The following is an 18045-nucleotide window of genomic DNA, read 5'->3' as shown; positions in this document are numbered from 1 at the left end:
GCCCTTGCCACACTCCTGTTGCCCCTCCTCAGACTTCTGTCCAGCCATCCTCTGTGACCTATGCCTCCTGGAAAAAAGTCCATATGGCCACAGGGTCTGTCCCATCCACATTTCTCAGGGCATTCACTTTAGGACAAGGGCAGTCACAACAACCTTCAAGTTCTGGAATACTGGCTCTCCTAACTCCTGGTCAAAGTTCCATAGGGCTGTGTTTTCATTTGAACAGTGAATGGCTTCTAGACAGATAAGAAGAAGAGACTTCTCTTTCTAGCACTCATTCTTGATTTGGCTCAAGAAACATTAGGCCGGTCAGTGGTTCAATTTCACCTCACAATTTTAATCTCTAATTTACAAGAGCTGTAATAGAATGGTTAACAGTATTTTCTAGGTTATCACACTAATTCTTGTATGTATGAAAAAATGTTAAGGAATACTTGTGAAACAAATTCACATTTGGTACATTTTGATTCATTCTTATGGCAAACTTTTCTAACACAGAAGTTACTTCCCTCAAGTCAAAGCTTAATTCTAAATAGTTTAACATATGAGGATTAGAGCAAGACCTTATTTTGAGATAAAGAAACTAGATTTTTTTTGCCAGTCCTGGGGCTTGAACTCAGAGCCTTGGTACTGTCCTTGGACAATTTTCAGTTGAGGCTAGAGCTCTGTCACTTGAGCCACAGTGCCACTTCTGGCTTTTTCTCTGTGTTTAGTGCCAAGGGCTTCGTACATGCTAGGTGAGCACTCTACCACTAGGCTATACTCCTGGCAAGAAACTAGATTTTTAAACCCGCAAGCCCAAATTCCAGGAGTTCTACTTCTTATGTCCAGCCATAAGCCTCTAGATACCATATAAAGAGACATGAAAAAGAGTAGAAAAAAGAGATTAATTACAAGGCATGGGTATGCCACGGGAAGATGATATTTCAGTACCTCTTTAGTCATCTAAGACATGAGCTTTAGATTTTATAGATAAAGCACTGGGGGTAAGGGGAGAGAGGTATACATAATTACTAAGCAGTCCAGGTCAAACTGTAGGCTGTTTGATCATTATTTTAATTCATTGTTTGGGGAGGGGTTCTAGAAAAGTTATCACTGTCATCACTGGTCAAAAGAAACAAATAACTTATCTTTGCCTTGTGAGTAGTCTCTTCTGAGGAGTCTATATTGTTACTTAGAAGTAGTTTTAGTCCCTTGTCCTAAAAATGTTAATGTATCAGTCATGTCTTCCCAGAACTCAAAGTGACTACAAAGTGACTGCAGAGAGAATGGCTTAAAGCAGAGGTGCAAACAAAATGGAGACAGAGATGCCAAGCTTTTCTCTAGCTTTCAGGTAATTGGTGGGCCAAGCAAAAGCAACCTTGAAGTACCTCCTATAATTACACTTTTCTATTTTGTGTAAGACTTTGGTTAAGCAAAGGTACTGTACTGCCTATCCATGAGAGACTGAAAAGGGGACCTGTCATACTTTGGAATATAACTGTGTTCAAACTTGAACCAGGTCATCTTGATAAATTTCTGAGTTTAGGTCTCTTGCCCTTCCATACATGGGTCACGTGAGTTATCAGTGTTGTCCACCCGTCCATCTTCCCTTCATTCTCCCTTACACAGATATGACCTCCGACCTTAGGGATTCCCTTTGCTATGTATCCAAGCTACCTGGCTGCTACTGTCCTGCCTCTGTGACTTCTAACCTTGACTACTTGGACAAGGTAAGAGAATTCTCTCCCTCAGAATGAAAGCAAGAGCAGGACACCAATGGTGTAACCATTTTCTCTAAAATGGGCAATAGAAAATAGATATTTCCAGACTGTCAACTTTTCCTGTGTTTAATTCTCAGCTACTCTCCACCACTGACAGCTTCCTAAGGTTTTGAGAGTTAAGGAATTTAGCCAAAAGAGCCTATATGTTTCCATGGAGAGAAGTGGACAGAAATTGTTGAATTAGGAGCTGGAGCAAGAGAGGACAGAACCAGGGATCATAGCCATCAAGAAGAGATGAACACAAGAAGGAACCTCAGAACATACAAGGAGGCTAAGGAGCAGGAATCCTGACGGCCTGGGTGGGAGATGGAAGAGCTGAGAGTGACTATATGGAAAGAGAGAGGTAGGAAAGGAAGAAGAAATAAAATATGACTTTCTACTTTCTAGTTCTATTCAAATCTAGAATGTGTTCTACACTGTCTGTACAGTTGCCTTCCAGTACTCACCAACAGCCCTTGCCTGGGAACGTAGGACTGAGGGACAGGAGTACCCATAGAAGTACATTCTTCAATGACAATGACATCACCACTCTCTTGGGATAGGAGCTTGTTGTCAGTGATAACTGCATCACATTTTTAATACATTCCAGATAGGGAATGCCTAGCTCCTGTATCGCTCATGCTTGACACAGCCTCCACCAGAATCTGTGAGAGAACTGGGGCCTGGAACAGGGGGCTGAAGAGAGGTAAGACAAATGTCTTCAAACATCTGGAGGGGCCTGACCTGTGTATAGAAGAGAAGTATGTAGGTCTTGAAAGCCTAGAAAGAGTGATAGGACAGAAGCAAGTTTCTACTCACTAAAAGTAAGAAGAGTAGTATGAGCTACTTTTCCTAGAACTTTGTGTCAGCTCTGCATCACTATAATAATATATCTGACACAGGATACTTTAAAGCTTTATGTAATTGATTTAGGGATTCAAAGACATGGTGCCTGCATCAAATCAATGCTGGTGGGAACTCTGGTGAATGGTGGATGGCTGACACAGTGGCAACTTGTGTCAGGCAGGGCACATGAGCACATAAGAGACAGGAAGCAGAGAGAGAAGGAATGAGAATGACCAAGATGTTGCATGAGGACTACCTAATGCTTCCAGTGACCTCAAGACCTACCACTAGGCTCCACCCATCAAAGCTTCTGTCCCCTCACAATAGCCCTACCCTGGGAAGAAAATCTCTGTATGGACTCTAGAGAAAACTGCTCCATAGACTTGCTTTGGTAAGTGATAAGTACCATGTGCCTGTGGAACCATTTGGTAGGCATGTGCCATTTAGCACTGTTAATTAAGACTTTGTGACTATTTCTGCGTGGTGTGCCGAAGAGCGCACATGAGTTGATATTTGGTCCTACTTGCTGTCTACTTAATGGTCTCCCTTATGTTTCTGGGACAGGGCTCACCCAAGACTCTCCAAGATTCAACATCCAATGTTACCTTTATCAGTGAGTATAGCCTGTTCCTATCTACCCATAACCTAAGCTCACAAAAAAGTGACTAGAACCCTCACCCAAGTGCTGAAAATGAACTAATGTCCTGGTTTTGACTTGCAGGTGTTGTATTGGAAGCTTTACTTTACAAATACAGAAAACAGGGCACACAAAGTTTAGATACCAGTTAGTGAGTGGAAGTCTGGCCTCAGATTCCTAATTACCAGATTATGCTCTTGTCTTAAAGGAAGTCCTTGCTTGGTATTGGCCCAAGAATAGGCCGAGACCAATGGAACAGAATAGAAGACCCAGAAATAAACACACAGATTCATATCAATCTAATAGTCTATAAGGGATCCAAAAACATAGGCTGGAAGAAAGACAGCCTCTTCAACAAATGGTGCTAGATATCCACATGTAAAAAAATGCAGACTCATATATTATCTTGAACTAGCTTCAGTTCAACATGGATTGAAGACCTCAATGTAAAGCCAGAAACCATGAAACTATTGGAAGATGGGGTAGGGGATACAATGGGTCTCCTGGAAACAGGTCCAAACTTTTTTTTCTTTTGGCCAGCCCTGGGGCCTGAACCCAGGGCCTGAGGGCTGTCCTTGGCTTTCTCAAGGCTATAGCTCTACCACTTGAGCCACATCGCCACTTCTGGCCAAGGAATTGAACCCAGGTCTTCATGCATGCTAGGCAGGCACTCTTACCACTAGGCCAAACTCCTGGGCCCAGGTCCAAACTTTCTAAGTAAAAATCCAGAAGCACAACAAATTTTTTAAAAGACTTGATAAATAGGATTGCATCAAACTTAAAAGTTTAGCTAGCAAGCTAAATATCCTACTGAATGGGAGAAGATTTTTACCAGCTGTACATGAGACAAGGGCCTAATATCTAGAATATACTTAGAGTTCAAAAAATTAAATCCTCAAAAATTAAACCCTCAAAGAAACAACCCAATTAACAAATGGGCTAATGACTTGAAGAGAGACTTCTTAGAAGAAGTAAAAATGCCCAATAGACACATGAAGAAGTGATCAACATGCTGTCCATACAGAAAATGCAATGCAAAACAACAATGAGACTCCACTTCACCCCGTTAGAATGTCCACTATCAAGAAAAACAACAGCAACAGCTGATGAGGATATAGGCCAAAAAGGAACTCTACTACATGGCTGGTGGGAATATAATACTGTTCAACCTTTTAGAGATTCTTCAGAAAACTGAACATAAAACTACCAATGACTCAGCAATCCACTCCTGGGCATTTGTCCAAGAGAACATAAACAAGGTTACAGTAAAGCCATTGGCACAATCAAGTTCATTGCAACATTATTCATCATAGCCAAGATATGGAATCAGCCTAATTGCTGCTGAATGGATCAAGAAAATGTGATATATATGCACACAGTAGAATTTTACTCATCTGTTATAAAGAATAATTTTATACCATTAGTAAGGAAATTGAAAGACTTGGGCAAAAGTAAGCCAGATTTCAAGGTTTCCCTCATTTGTGGTAGAGAGAATGAATGAATTGCGTGGTCTGCCGATTTTTTCAAATGAATTAACTGAAGTAGAATAACGTGTGGAGAGCTCAAACAGTATAAGCTTTTAGAAAGACTAGATCAAAGGCCAACAAAATCAGTAGCACATGCAAGAGGAGGAAGAGAGGCCAAGGTGAGAGAGATAAACTAACAGAGGAAGGGGGAAGGAAATTCGATCAAGGATTCATTATATATATCACAGTTTTTTAAAAGTAAGGGAAACGGTGTGTGAAAGGAGGGTGGGGATGTTGAAAAGGTGACACTGATCAAGATGCACCATATTAATAAGCTGCTCTGTTAAATGATACCTCCTTTGTACAACTACTTAAAGATACTAAAAATTAAATAAAAATATTAATGAGAAAATGAATAGCCTAATAAATATATATGATATTTGAAAAAACAACAAAACCACATTTATGATGCAAATCACTTATACATATATTCCTGTATTTTTTTAAATTTCAAAATGAAACTTCTTTGGTATTATGTGATTCCAGCATGAAGAAAGCCAGAGGTTTTATTTAAAAAATAAAACAAAACAGTTTTAGGTTAGATCCTAGATTAACCCCTGTCTTTAGACTGAAATTTAAAATGTTTTTCTTTTCAGTCGTGGGGATTGAACTCAGGACCTGGACTCCTGTCTCTGGACTCCTTTTTGCTCAAAACTAGTACTCTACCACTTGAGCCACTGTACTACTCCTGGCTTTTTCTATGATTTGTTGGTGAGAAGAGACTCACAAACTTTCCCACCTGGGCTGGCTTTGAACTGTAGTCCTCAGATCTCAGCCTTCTGAGTAGCTAAGATTACAGATGTGAGCCACTGGTGCCCTGCGTAAATGTATTTCTTAACATGTTATTTAATGACACAAGAGTTTCATCTCCACACCTCACTACCAGGGTTTCTAAGTCTCCTATTATCTCCTCTCCCACTGTACAATGTGTAAACCAGGGATTACCATTATGTGGGAGGTGTAATTCCTGATAGTCATAGTATCCTGTTTCATTTAGAACCCATCCTCCCATTCCTATCTAAAAATATTCTCCGGAGGAGTTGGAAGTGTGCATATGCACATACAAATTAAGCAAGCCAAAACACACTTTCCATGACATCTGGTGGGACATTAAATGTCCTGAGAGATCTTGGATGAGAAATCTAGAATGAATTCAGATTAGACAGACAAGGAGCATCGTGTGAGGCTGAGCAACTGCCCAGCTACCTAGTCCTTGGAGGTCCCATTACCTCCCAGTATCAGTGCTCCATGGACAGTGGTGGGATTTGTTGGGCTACAGGTCATATCTATCTATAGCCGTTGGTTTCCAAATGCCTGTAACGTGAGAGGTGTTGAAATCCACTTCCCACACAGGTGTGGAGCCTCGCACCTGCTGCGTGGAAAATTCCTACTTGAGGTCACACAACCACCTCGCCAAGGAAGACTGTACCTTCTCCTTCCCTTTCAGGAGCAGCAGCCCTCTTCCACTCCCCCATTTTATCAAGACTTTGTAGACTTTATCCCTGGAGTACAAAGCTGTGGCCCAAAGAAGAAGAAAGTGGAATGCTTTCCTAAACATATATAAAATCAGGTGGGAGGGGAAAATGAAACCTTTTCTAGACAACATTTAAGAAAGACCATAGAGGGGCCGGGAGTTTAGCCTAGTGGTAGAGTGCCTGCCTAGCATGCACGAAGACCCGGGTTCGATTCCTCGGTACCACATACATAGAAAAAAGCTGGAAGTGGTGCTGAGGCTCAAGTAGTAGAGCTCTAGCCTTGAGAAAGTCCAAGGACAGTGCTCAGGCCCTGAGCTCAAGCCCAGGACTGGAAAAAAAAGGAAAGACAGAAAGAAAGACAGAAAGAAAGACAGAAAGAAAGAAAGACAGACAGACAGACAGACAGACAGACAGACAGAAAGAAAGAAAGAAAGAAAGAAAGAAAGACCATAGAATCCCATCCCAACCCACCCACCTCCTGTGCTACCCCCCCCCACCTTGACTCCCAGATACAGAGCCCAGGCAGCCTAAAGCCTGGAAGTAAAGGAACAAGAATATTTTACCCCCAAATGGATTTATTCATGTGAAATCTATTTTGAGAAAACCAGAGGCATTGCCATCTCCTTAGGGCAAAGCCAAAGCACCTCCTGTGCTACATGCCTAAGGAGGAGAAGGCCCCCCAGATCATGAGGTAGCAAACCAAAATTAGGCCCTTTTGACCATCACAAAATAAACAAATTGATTGCTCAGCTTATTTGCTTTGGGTTATTTTTTTAATAAGGGAGGGAAGGAAAGGAAATGGTTAAAAAAAAAATTGATCTCTGTGAATTATAAATCTACTCTCAAACTTTTAGAAAGAAGGTTTGTCAGAGTAAAACAGGATCAATTAAAATAGATCTTACTGTCACACCACTAAGCCTAAGAAAAGGCATTAAAAATGGGAGAGGCAAGAGGGGAAAGGAGGAGAGGGGAAGATGGAGGTGGGGGGCAGGGAGAGGAGAAAAAAAAGAGAGAGAAAGGGGAGAGAAAGGAAAAGAAGAGTTATCCACATTAAACAATCATTTCCTTTTTAAGCAGAAATGGCTTCTTTTTTCAAATAAAATGTATTTTGTTTTTCAAGATATTTGATTTTAATCTCTCCATTTTCCTAGCAAAATTTATCAGCACTACTACAAATTTTCCTCAACCCGCCTCAGAAATCCGTGCTCTAAGTGTCAGTCATCTTACGTCGGATCTTAAAACGGGGATCTATGTTGTTTCTTTCCTCCATATACTGGTGTGTGAAAAAGAGTAAGATAAAGGAAGGCTCTTCTGTTCCCTAAGGGAAGCCCTTCTCAGAAACTCCACTTGCAGTGCCATGCCATGGGACAGTAAGGAAGGAAGCTGCCTGCCTGCTCTGGGACACAGTGGGAGAGCCAGGCTTGGCCACATCACACGTGTCTATGTCACGCAGATACCCAAGCCCAGATCAGAACCAGAGATCCTAAAGGATCCAGCAGAAAAGAGGCAGACATAGCTAACAAGGAGATAGCACCATTAACTCCATGTGCAAAGAAGCCCCAGGAACCACTCTGCTAAACTTGGTGCTGCTGCCGATAAAACAGACCTCATACATCATGTAACATCATGTAACATATGTTACATCATGTAACATAATACATGCCTTACAAATCAAATTGCTCCTGGTTTTAAAAGACTTTTATATGTTGTTTCCAATGTGCATGCGAGTGTGTGTGTGTGTATGCGCGTACACATATGCGAGTATCCCTTATTTTATGAAACCATGGTGCCAATTGATAGTTGCTTTAATGGTCTTACTGATATGGTCAGTCTCATATTTGTCTTGTTTTTTAAAACAATACAAATCTTACTGATCTGTGAAATTAAAAAGTCTATGAGAAGATTCCCAGATAAGGAATCTGGGCTTTCCAATGTAATATTCTTTATGAAGATAATAAAACTAAAATATAAGCAACGTTTTTATTTTTATTTTATTTATTTATTTTTTTTACCAGTCCTGGGCTTGAGCCCAGAGCCTGAGCACTGTCCTTGGACTTTCTCAAGGTTAGAGCTCTACCACTTGAGCCTCAGCACCACTTCCGGCTTTTTTCTATGTATGTGGTACCGAGGAATCGAACCTGGGTCTTGGTGCATGCTAGGCAAGCACTCTACCACTAGCCCAAACTCCCGCCCTTATTTTTATTTTTTAATGTTGACACTGGGGCTTGAATTTAGGGCCTCACACTCTTATTTGGCTTTTCTCACTCAAAACCAACACTTACCAACTTTATCAGTAGAGCCATATTTCTACTTCTGGCTTTCTGCTGATTCATTGAAAAGAAGTTTCTTTCAGATTTGTCTACTGGCTTTGGTGTCCATCCTTACATCTTAGCTTCCTGACTAGCCAGGATTACAAGTGTGAGCCACTGGTGCCCAGTTTTTAAAAACAGCACATATGAAAGCTGGACCACAGAGCAGAGACTGCTAGGGATGGATCTCCATTGCCTCCATTCCTCACAGCCCCATAGACAAGGTGTGATTTCCATCATTAGGCACAAGCCTGACTTTCAATTGTCCCACTTGATGAATATGAAGAATCCCCAACACTGAAGTCTCCCAGAGGCTTCACTCCTATAGAAAGTTAACTCATCTCCCTCTGGAGCATATGTGCTGATTACTCCCCTTCTCTCTTCCTCTAGCATCCACCTGGGAAATTAGGTAGAAACCAGGGTTGGGCTGAAAACAGATGGGGAGTCAAGTTGGGTTATCCTGGGAAATAAGATTAGCACTAAGAAGCCATTCTGTGTGAGTCTCTATGGTTCAGTGCCCTTTGACTATGCATGAAACAGCGAGACATCCCAGCCCAAGAAGTATACAGGAAATGCTACCTGGACACAGAGATGTCAGACGCCATATTTCTTCTTGTCTTCTCATTTGGGTCAGGACCTGCCTTCTGATTCTCTGGGTGCATGGGCCCAGAGGCTGTCCCTGAGGCATGGGGATGTCAGCCAAGTCCCTGCCCCTCTCCTTCCCATCCTTCCCACTATCAGTCACAAGACTGTGCATGGCTCCTTGGCTTTATTTGCTTTCTCAGCATCTCCAGATGGAGGTGTTATCTTATTTTAGAGACAGGAAACTGGCTTGGGAGTCATACAACCTGAAAGGGGTAGCGGCAGAATTACCTGACTCAGGTGTGTGCCTCCTCCCTGGACTGAACAGAAACAGCTCTTGGACTCCTCTCAGAAGCTGTGCCCTTTTCTCATGGCACAGCAGTCACCAAACCCCGCCGTGTCCTGTACCATTTGCTCAGAACCAAGTCCAGCTCAACCATCTTCTGGAACTTTACACCCTAAGAGTGGACCTTCAGCAGTGTGTATCCAACACACGCCAGTGATGCTTCACCTTGAATTTACCATTTCCTTTTTAACTGGAATTCAAGCATTCCCTTCGAGGAAATTCATTCATCCCTGAGCGTGCCCACTGGGCCCTCCTTTATCCTTCCAGATGATGAGACTGGCAGGCAGACCAGCGATGTTCTTAGAGTTTTCTGTGACCTGCATTTTATTTCCCCTTTGATAAGTTAAGACTATTTCTTCTTCATGGGCTTACTCCCCCCCACCCGTCTCCCTCTCCCTCTCCCTCTCCCTCTCCCTCTCCCTCTCTCTCTCTCTCTCCTTTCTTTTTGTGCTGAGGATTAAACCTAGCATGTTTTACATGCTGGTCAAGCACTTTACCACTGAGCTACATCCTCAGCTCAGGTACTATACATTTTTATGAATCCTCATGGAAACAACAACAGCACCTATAGAAAGAAAAAGCAGGGGCCGGGAGTTTGGCCTAGTGGTAGAGTGCTTGCCTAGCATGCACCAAGACCCAGGTCCGATTCCTTGGTACCACATACTTAGAAAAACCCAGAAGTGGTGCTGAGGTTCAAGTGGGACAGCTCTAGCCTTGGGAAAAATCCAAGGACAGTGCTCAGGCCCTGAGCTTAAGCCCGGGACTGGAAAAAATAAAAAAATTTAAAAAAAGCAGTCAGCCCTCTTTCTTCCTTGCTTGCCATTTTCCTCAGGCTACTTAAAGATTGTGTTTATCTATTTAGCTCTTAAATCCCATATCCTTGGGTAAGCAAAAAAAAAGAGGGATTATGATGTCATAGTTTAAAATAAAACTAAAAAATTACTATTCACATCTTGACAACATGCCGATGGTGAGATGTGAGGATGGCAGGAAGTCGTCACTCTCCTCTGTGACCTTGTTCAGGGGACATAGGTGTTGTCAGTCTTGATCCTGAGCCACATCCCATGATCCTCAATTTTCAGATAAAGCAAGATATTATACACTGAGTGGGGAGGGTACAGAAGCTGTTTTCACATCCTGACACTTACCATGACATCGGGTCCTCCCCCATCCACCCAGGGTGAATCCTAGATGTTTGCCGAAAAGGTAAAATTGCCAGGATTACCGAGCTAGTTAGAGTTCTGAGTTAGTAATCAAATGTTCTCTCTCCCCAGGTCCAAGCTCCCTTTCTCTGAGTGAGCCAAGAGCTCTAAAAGATTTTTAATAACTGCAACCATGCAAAGGAATCAATCCAAAGGCACAAAAGAAAACAAAACGTAAACACAAAAGAACAGATTCTAGAAATCCATGACGCTACTTATTCGAACTGCCTCACCCAGTGCGTCTTAAGTGGAACAAATGGACCATGGCTGTGACCGAGCCAACCATGTGACGACATGGTTCATTTTCACAGAAAGGTCTGTTTGCTGTGGTCCTCCAGCCCAGCCCAGGGGAATGCTGTCATCAGGGTGGCAGCACAGCCCAAATGCTCTTCCTACCTCCCACTTCAGTGTGTCTTTCCTTGTGATTCCCTCCTATCCCTCCAATGTGACTGGGCAGGAGCAGTCCCCAGTCAGAGCAGGCCCCATGCCAAGTAAAGTGAATTGAAACAATGCATCATGCTGAAGGGTGTGGGAGCTAATGCAATCAAGGCCCAGCCCAGAGCTGCTGCTGGCCTATTACATCCATCAACAACCTACTCCCACTGAACAGCCTACTTCTAGGTGCTTCTGGGAATGACAATTGTCCACTGTTTTTGATTGTCATGGTGTTATTCAGGGATTTGAACTCAGGGTCGAGGTTCTATCCTTGAGCTTTTTTTGTTTTCCCTCAAGATGAACACTCTACCATTTGAGCCAAAGCACGAGATTTTCCTGCCCTGACTGGCTTTGAAACACAGTCTTCTGATCTCAGCCTCCTGAATAGCTAGGATTACAGATATGAGGTCCCCAGCTCCAATCAGATAACTACTTTTTGGTTTCCCCTAGACTTAAGCTGTTACAGTAGTGTTGTAAGGTGGGAATACAAAGAAGCCACATTCGGAGAGGTTGAATCGTACTGCATGGTGGACTCCTGTCTCAAAGACCAGCAGCCAGCAAGTACACTTATCAAAATTAAGAAACAGGTTAGGAAGGAAAGAAAGAGCAAAAACAATACCAACAAACCAATTCGGCTCCAGTGGAAAGCTGAATTGGGAAGCCTTGATGACCAGAGAACAGCCAGGAGACAGGACACAGGACACAAACATGGAGACATGTGGCATGGCATTAGGGTGCCTGAGCTGATCTGAGCCTAAAGAAGGTCAGGTCAGAGAGCAAGGTCACAGGTACGCTCCAGTTCCAGGGGCTGGACTGACTTGGCCTATAGGCCAAGTGCCCACCCCTGTCTCCAGGGACTCAGGCATGCCCCTCACCTGGGAGGTGGTGGCTTCACCTTCCTCACCATGAAGACAAGATGGCCAGACCCTGCCATCCACCATATGGCCAACATAGCACTGGCCAGACTTGGCCACTATCTTCTTCAACCTTCTGGAAGGAGTAAACTACTTAGAGTCCACCATGAAAGTAAACTATAGAGACTTGCATCTAGCATGGGGCCTCATCTTCACTCTGGAAGGTGATGTCCCCCAGCCTCCTTGTCCAGCACCTCTTTCACCAAGTGGAGCACTGAGGAGGGAGCTACAGAGGCAGTGGAAGGGCATACACCCACTTCCTTAGTGAGAATGGCAAAGAACCCAGACAAGACCCACACTTTCCCTGAGGCTCGGGGTTCCTATCAGAAAATTCCCCTCCACCAATCCCATCAATGCTCATAGGCATAAGCAAGCCTTTTGGCCTCCATCCCATCACTCGGTGTTAATACCAACCCTTTGAGTGGATCCTGCTAGGCTCACTTACGCAGTATCCTCATTGTTAGGGTGCTTGGTGTTTTATTTGCTGCTCAGGCCCTGCCATTCAACAAATCATGTCATCGTTAAATTGCCCCAATAGGGGAGTTTTATTAGTTTCATTTTATAGAGAAACTGAAACTCAGAAAAACCAAGGAACTTATTTAAGGCAAACAGCTTGGAATCCACAGCCTGTGCAAACTTCAAAGCAAAGTACATGGACCCAGGTAGGGGCTGGGGAGGTGAGGAGGGAGAAAACAGAACTTAAATTATAGGAATCCTCATTGCTTGTCCTGATGGGTTTTATAATGATTAAGTAAAGAAAATTAAATCTATGTGTGACATCAAAATAGCAGAAGGAGCTGGACACTGGTGGCTCACACCTGTAATCCCAGCTACTCAGGAGGTTGACATTTGAGGATCACAATTCAAAGCCAGCCAGGGTAAGAAAATATGAAACTCTTCAATTAACCACAAAAAAAAATATGGGAGTGAGTGAAAGTGTGGCTCAAGTGTTATGCCAGCCTTGAATGGAAAAAGGCAAGTGAGAATGTGAGGTCTTGAGTTTAAATCTCAGTACCAACATATGCACATGTGAGTCTATGTGGACACATACACACACACACACACACACACACACACACACACACACACAGCAAAGCAAAAGATCTCTCAGAAGCCACTATTAAATGCTTCAGCAAGATCTCTGGGTGCAGAGAGGAGTTTCTAAAGAAGAAATTTACATTTGATTTGGAACTTGAGAAAGTCAAGATGGGAAGTTGGAAGGGAAATCCAGCCATTGTGGGCAGAGTATACTGCAAAATCAAAGACCGTTCAGACATCAAGCAGGCCCATGTAACTGTGTAGAATTTGTTAAGAAAGGTCTGAATGGAGAAAATAGGTCCCTGTATCTGCAGTCCCTGCAGTGACTACAGGCTGGTAACTGCCTAGTAGAGTTTTTCTATCTTCTTGAGTGAATAGTGAATAATCTTCCTCTTGGTGAGGCCCAGATTGCAAAGCACGGTTCAGAAGACAAAGACTGGACGCAAGCATTTGAGACCATTTGGAGCAGTCTTGTGTTCAACTCAGCCAGACCAAGAGGAGCAGAGAACACACTCCAGTGCCCATAGCAGCATGCATTACAGGTGAATGCACGGTGGATTATGTGTCCATTCGCTAAGTGGCCCTCGGGCTTTAAGACTTGTGTTTTTCTAAATCAAAACTAATAACAACGCACCTTCTTGTCCTGCATCTGGGGAAAGTGAATATTTCATCTGTCTTTAAACAGATGCTGCTCCCCATCCCCGTCCCCAGGCAAGTCCATTCTAAGCCAAGGTACAGAAGTAAATGCAAAGTCTGAGCTTCCATCCTGACCTGCCTAGCTAAGACCTAGCCACAAAACAGCAGCTCACCCGCTTACCAAAGAAGATTGGCAGCCAGGCCAGTTGAAAAAGCCAGTTGGAAAGCTGGTTGCAGTACAGAGAAGGGAACTGATGTCCCTGTCTTAATGCCAAAATGGCCCCAAATGGAAGAGCCAGGATCATTCCTTCTGGTAACAGTTTCCCCATTCCAATGTGCCACACCCTTTCAGCCGTGTCCTTCCTGGGTCTGGAGGTGTTGCCAGCTATCTGAGATTTCAGAGGGCTGACACCAAGGTGAGTGACTTCACAGGGCAGGAACAGGGTTTCCCTTTGGGCAGCTCACCAGATGTGGGCAGTCTCATTCAGAAGCCCAAATAACTGCCCTGGGTGTTGACTCACCCAACACAACGAGGTGTCCTTCCACGTCAAGATAGAACTCTCCAAGCAACAGTTTCTCTCAAGGGATGAAACACAAACTAGAAAGAAACCCATTATCCCTAGGCCTCCAAGATGACAGACTGAAGACCATGGACACACAGATCACTAACTCGATGGAGAATCTACATCGTTATGACAAAACACCCCAGCATTCCCCAAGGGACTTTGTACTAAATGCATCACTGCCTTGCATAAATGCCCGACTCCCAACCTGGAAGCTAGGAATGCTAATTTTCCCTGAGACAGAAATCTGCCTCCCTGGGCTCAAGACTCTCTTATTCCTTTACCTTTGTTTCATTCTGTATTGATGGTGTTTTTTTTTTGTTGTGTGTGTGTGTATTTGGCACACATACACACACACATACATATACACACATGCACACACACCAGTTCTGGGGCTTGGGTGCTATTGCTTAGCTTTTGGCTTAAGGCTGGTACACTACCACTTGAGCCACAGCTCCACTTCCAGTTTTATTATTATTATTATTATTGCTTTGTTTGTTAATTGGAGGTAAGATTCTCACAGACTTTCCTGCATGAGCTGGTCTTAAACTGCAATCCTCAAATCTCAGCTTTCATAGTAATTCAGATTACTGGCACCTGGCTGTATTATCTTTCTGTATTAGGAAAAGTTTGACATAATCTGAACATCCACCAGTAAATAATAATTTCCACTAAATTGTGAAAAGCCCATACACAGATTAAAATGCAACCATGAAAAACAAACCAAGGTAGAAAAGTACTCAGTAATGTGGGAAACATTTGCTGAATATTGTGAAAAGAAAAATGCAAAAGTAAGTTACAGAGGAGTGACTATGGTTATGATCACACATCAGCTCAAAAGAGGAAATAAACACAGTAGTTGCTTATGTTTGTGTATAGAAAGAGGAAAGTATGGGAAAATACATCCTAGCTGTTCACAGTATCTCATGAGTGCAATCAGCAGGCGAAGTGCTGAGCAGGTAGCCTGGCTGGGGTCCTCACGGACTCCTGTGGCAGTCTCTCACTGCATTTCATGTTACTAGCATGTCAGCTCTATGCACCTCATTGTTCAGTCTTCATATTCTCATGTGATAAAATACAAATTCCTTATCCTGCCCTTCAGTTCCTGTTGAGATCTGGTCTCAGCCTCCCATATCTCCTACTTACCTTCATGGATAATGTGGTTTACCAATTACAGTGACTCATCCTCTTTAGTTTGAACCTCTGCCTTATCCTGCCTTCCCTCCACACATGGGTGCACATCCTGTCTGTTCTTCCCGACCTGGCCAAAGGGCTAAAGCTCTCATATGCAATTCTTCTCAGAAACAGGAGCAAAGCTTTGTAAGGACAGAAACAAAAGGGATGTGGGTGTGTTGGCAGGTGATTTTACCCACTTCCTCTATAGGCCCTGCCTACAGATAGCCTTCTCCAACCTAATTTGGTTCTGATCTTTCACAGCACTCAAAGTCTCAGAAGAAAGAATTCTAGTAGTCTTTCTTGGACTCAGCATTCTCACATATAACATTCATCTTCTCCACCTCAGTCCTAAACCAGTTGCAAATAAGAAAAATACGTAAAGAAAATGGAGATCAAAACTGTACGTATATGGGCCGGAAGTTTAGCCTACTGGTAGAGTGCTTGCCTAGCATGCACAAAGACCCAGGTTCAATTCCTCGGTACCACATACATAGAAAAAAGCTGGAAATGGTGCTATGGCTCAAGTGGTAGAGCTCTAGCCTTGAGAAAGCCCAACGACAGCGCTCAGGGCCTGAGGACCGGCAAAAAAAATATTGTACATATATTGTGGTTAAAGCTGGAGATTTTGCTTACAGATAGAGAGCCCCAAAAGTAGAAATACCGGCCACCCAGCTGTGGACCAGGGTCAACCATGTCCACTATAGAAGAGACAGCTCACCTAACAGAAAGTGCAAATAACAGAGCAATGCCAGGTGGCTCACCTTCCAAAAACAAAGTGCTCCTCCCTCCCTCCTTGGGGAGAAGACACCAGAGGGGTTACACTTTTTTTTCCTTTTTACTATTTTGGTTGGACACGGGACTTGAACTCTGGACCTTTGGACTGGGTCTTGTCCCTGAGCTCTTCAACTCAAAGCTACTGCTCTACCTCTTGAGCCACAGTACTATTTCTGGTTTTCTGGTGGTTAGCTGAAGATAAGAGTCTCACGGACTTTAGTGCCCAGGCTGTCTTTGAACCACGATCCTCAGATCTTAGCCTCCTGAGTAGCTAGGATTACAGGGGTGAGCCACCACGACTGACTGGGGTCACCCTTTTCTACATGAAGGACACATTATGGCCTTAGTCAGAAGATAGGGTCCTATCTCCAGAGCCACATAGAGCAGGCAAGATGGATCCTTGAAAGAGAGGAATCTGAACTGTACTGAAAACACCATTTTCAGTGTATCAGCTTTTATTCCACTGTGCCCTCCCAGGCAAGATGGCCTCACTACCGCTCTAAATACCCCTTCCAAAGTTCACGTGCCCTTAGCAAGGAACACCCTTGTTCCCCTCACCCTTCTCCTGGGCCTACACTTTGATGATGACTGTCTCATGCCGTCATCACAGCACAGTGAGAAGGCCAGGACAAGGATTCAGATACAGAGGTCTTGTGAATTACAGCCAAGGGCCCAAGGTGACAAAACTGGCAGTTTCACAATACTTGGGTTCCATCTTCTAGCTGGTACCACCCTGTGCCCAGCTGGGAAGACACTGGCAGGAGTGACTCCAGAAGGAGTAGGCAAATTGATCTGTCCACTTTTTCAGAGAACTGCATGTGGCATAAATCTGCAGCTAGAATCTTCCCTCAAGGCCCCTGAAAATGTCCTTGTAACCTACGAGCCCAAAGACCTTCTCTCTAGTCAGTGAGCAGGAATCATGCCACTGACTAGAGGACAGCTGCCTATGATGGCAGCTGATTTTGTAGCTTGGAAGATGGATAAAAGGAGTAAGACAAACCTGTTCTGAAATAAAAGCCCCCAGTAACCCCTGCCATAAAGGCTTCATCAAATAATTAGTAATATGCATCTGAATCTACTTACTCATCCATCAGTGGTTATTTTCAATGATTTCCTCTGCAAGATACAACAACCTTACCACTGTTTCTACCATACGCTACACATACCTTATCATGTAGACCCTAAGGGTCTCATACATTATTGAACACCTATCTGGTCCCTTTCTGCTATCTCCATTCCTGGGTCCCTTTCTAAGTTCTCATTTCTAAAGGATGAGAAGTTTTTTTTTAAATTTTTTATTGTCGAGGTAATGTATAGAGGAGTTACAGTTACATTCACGAGATAATAGGTGCATTACTTCTCATACATTGATATCCCTTCTCATATTTTTGTGCCCATTTCCCTCCTCTCACCCCTCCCAATCATCTTGCTTTGCCCCTTTCTCTTTCCTATTTCAAATAAACATACATACAATATACCAGGTAACAAAGTCGGATACAATAACAATATGAGATTAACCAAAGGGCAACAAAAGAGAAGAGAAATAACATAGTAAATTAAGAACAATCACACAAGATAAAGTTCTTGCTTCCATATCCTAGAGATCTTTTCATTTAGTCTCATCCTATATGACCTTATGAATCTAGGTTTTGCGCTATTGTAATCCTCTGCTATGAGAGTCCTAAATGTGTGCTAATTATTATTAATGAGGGAAACCATTGATCCAATGTTCCCTTGGATCTGGCTTACTTCACTTAATATGACTTTTTTCCAAGTCTTTCCATTTCCTTACAAATGGGGCCATGTCATTCTTTCTGATGACAGCATAGAATTCCATTGTGTAG

At 43.2% G+C, this 18045-nt stretch overlaps 1 long non-coding RNA gene across 1 annotated transcript; it reads left to right on the top strand.

Annotated features, from left to right (window-relative positions):
* The first annotated feature begins 231 nt into the window (after positions 1 to 231).
* Positions 232 to 2096, top strand: LOC150069158 (uncharacterized). The gene is made up of 3 exons (XR_016535278.1): positions 232 to 308; positions 1235 to 1333; positions 1612 to 2096. It is a non-coding gene; the product is annotated as an uncharacterized LOC150069158 (long non-coding RNA).
* The last annotated feature ends 15949 nt before the right edge of the window (positions 2097 to 18045 follow it).

The sequence above is a fragment of the Megascapheus bottae genome, chromosome 1 (genome assembly GCF_031878675.1).
Source record: "Megascapheus bottae isolate mThoBot1 chromosome 1, mThoBot2.hap1, whole genome shotgun sequence".
NCBI lineage: Eukaryota > Metazoa > Chordata > Mammalia > Rodentia > Geomyidae > Megascapheus > Megascapheus bottae.
This window is presented reverse-complemented; position numbering and strand designations above follow the sequence as displayed.